Consider the following 3301-nt stretch of genomic DNA (forward strand, 5'->3'; position numbering starts at 1 on the left):
ATTTGGCTCTGGTTATGAGCTGCTGCGGAAATACTACAGCTTGTGGCATCCAGACCATAATTGCTGGTATTTAAGGCGCCTAAAGTGTCCAAGAAAACACTCCCCACATCATTACACCAGCAGCAGCAGCTGGACAGTTGAAATGAGGCCGTTTGGCTCCAGGGTCGGTCAGTTTGTTCTCATTTCTGTTCTTGGCTGACAGAAGTAGAACCGATTCTGCTGCCGGAGCCTCGAGGTTGAATCTGAGCTGTTTTAAAGAACTGAGTCAGTGTCCGTGTTCTGTCAGCTCCAAACATAAAATTAAAGATTAGAAACTTGAGTTTAAACGTGTTTTATGGAGTCAACACAGCTGCTCTCGCTGGAGGATTTCTGGTGAAAATCCAAGAGATCAGATCAGCCGCTTCAGAAACACCCTTTAAGTGCCGCCACGTGATTGGCTGATGGGACACCTGCACGAGTCGGCAGGTGTTTGTAATAAAGCGAACATCACGAGGACGAAAACAACAAATTAGACGAGAGCCTGAACTCATGAAGAGGACGAGCGGGAGGAGAGTTAACGAAGCGAACTCGTTTACTGAGAACATTCATTTAATTAGTTGATTTAATCCAGATGAGTTAGATTTTACACACATATTTACTAGAAAAATCTGTGCAAATCCAAAGTGTTTCTGCAAATTATTTATCTACCAGCACGATTTGCACATTAGTTTCTTTATTTTTCTGAAATCTAACGTGTGAGCGACTGGATTCCTTGAATTTTTCCAAATGAATGATTAAAATATTTATCTATAAAGAAGAAATAAAATTGTTTTCATAAGCCTGAAAATCTACACATTGGAGAGCCTGAATGTTTATTTTTTATTTTTATTTTTGCACATCACCCTCTGCTGCTGCATCACTACAAACTCCATTTTGTGTGACTCTAATCAGAGCTGTTGTTCCGTTTCAGGAGAATTCGCGGTGATGACGAGAAGAAGACGACGAGACGTCGGCGTCTGAGTCAGAACCAGTTTTTCTGCGAACTGAAGCTGTAATTTTTTTATGTTGTGTTTTTGTACTTGTGAGCATTATCGATCCTGTGTGGCATCCAGGGGTTTGTTTTAGTCGTCTGGTTTATTTTGTGGGACTGAATGTTTGTTTTTATACTTGGGGGGCATTTTATAATTAAGAGTATTTTTATATATAGATAGAAATGTGTGAATTTCTTGTGTGTGATCGATTCAAGAATCAAAACACCTGCGGAAGAGACGGAAGAGTTTATTTACAGCAAAAAAACTGAAAATCAACATTACACAGGCGTCTAGAAACTATACATGTATTTAAAAAAAATGCATAATGATTTCGATATGTTGTTTTTTTTTTTGTTTTGTTTTTGTCACATTCATAAATTGAGAACCAGGACTGATTTTAATTCTACAAACCTTCAGTGGAGCTTCTGTATAAATAGCTACTGAGGAGGTTTCAGTAAAAAAAGGTGCACAGCACTCCTTCTCTGCTCAGTCACTTATTAAATACCATCAACTGTCAGCCAATCAGAGAGAAAACGAGATGACAGAATGAACCAATCAGAGGTCACGATGGCCCAAACCAGTCAGGTCCATTTGTTGTTGTTGTTTTTTTCTTGTTGCATCATAATAAATCAGCCTGAATATAAAATAAAAATAAAAACTGCAAAAAGTTCACGTTGTGTTCTTTGAATACAGAAACATCTGTAACATCTGCTGAATAATAATAATAATAATAAAACCTTTAACTCTTTAAAGGCAGAACAGTTACACAGGATATCATTTCTGGAGTATTAAGGCTATTAGCTAGCAGGAAAACACTATTATTGTCTGAACAAGAAGCCCAGCAGGCTTTACCCACGATGCACCTGGCGGCAGAACGACCACCGAGGAGGCAAAGACAAAAATCATCGTCGTCTGGTGGTGTTTGTGGCTGTACATTTGTTAGGAGGATAAAGTTCATGATATTCAGCCTTCAAAAGGAGAATTCTGGTTTATTTTCTATTAATGTGTCTTTTAAGTGTCGTTTACACGTTTCTGCTCCAGCAGGAAACAGAAGAGGACAGTTTAGGATTTTTAGGTGAATAATTTTTTTGTTGTTGTTGTTTTTAGTACGATTAAAAAGAAACACAGATATGAGCAGCTTCATTGGCTGTTGTTGCACAGCTGGAAGCTCATCTATGGACATGTGGAGGTTCGGTAACGTTGGACGACTCTGAGTCACCTTGGACACGTTTTGAGGAATTTCAGAACAACTCTGAGTTACTGTGGACAGTTTTTTAGCTCCTTTTGGAAACGGTAAAAGTAATTCTGGACACATTTCAAGTCATCTTAAACAAATTTTGAGGCACTTTGGACAGTTTTTGAACAACTTCTGACAAATTCTAAGTCATTTCGGACAAGTTTGAGTCATTGTGCAGAGTTTAACCACATTTCTGACACATCTTGAGTCATTTTGGAATCATTTAAAACAATTTTGGACAGTTCTGAATCATTTTGGACCAATTTGTCAGTAATTTTGGACAGTTTTTGAGTCCATTTGGACACATTTCAAACTATTTTGGATCGTGATAAACCATTTCAGACATATTTTAAGTAATTTTGGACAATTTCTGATTGATCTTGGACAACTTATGTTATTCTTGACATTTTCTGAATTGTCAAAGACAAGTTTTGAGTTATTTTGATAAAGTTCCACGCCTGGATTCCTTTCATCTATGGACACGTGGAGGTTTCGCTGCTGTAAAAGTCAAATGTGGAAACAAACGGACTAATAAACCAGAATTCTCCTTTAAAATGAATCATTTCCAGAATTATCGGACATCAGTGTCGTTTTCTTCCTTCATCCCTGAATAACGCTCCTACATGAGATGACTTCTGATCGACAACAAACAGAGCTGTTAAAACAACAGAACAAGAGTTATTTAAATGCTTCTTTGTGCCACCACAGTGTTCTCCGTCTCCACACCTCCTCCAGTCTTCTGCTCTGTTGCTAAGCTGCAGTCTTGTGCTAAAGACTGAAGGCATCCTGCAGCAAAAACGTCCCCAAACGTTGTTCAGATCATGCAGAAGATTATTTCACAACCTAAAGTCCTAAAGCACGCACAGATATGTCGGATTTCATAAAAATATACTGTGTCATCGTTCCGCCAACAGGAGGGACGATAAAAATGTCTTCTCTTATCGGAAATACATTCTAGTTATTGATCGCTTACAAAGGAACCAAATTAAGTGGTATAAAAACGCCGTCCTTTAGTGCAAAAAAAATCTAAATGAGAGAAACGTCGAGCAGCAAA

Source organism: Stegastes partitus, unplaced genomic scaffold (genome assembly GCF_000690725.1).
Source record: "Stegastes partitus isolate 25-593 unplaced genomic scaffold, Stegastes_partitus-1.0.2 Scaffold141, whole genome shotgun sequence".
Classification (NCBI taxonomy): Eukaryota; Metazoa; Chordata; class Actinopteri; family Pomacentridae; genus Stegastes; species Stegastes partitus.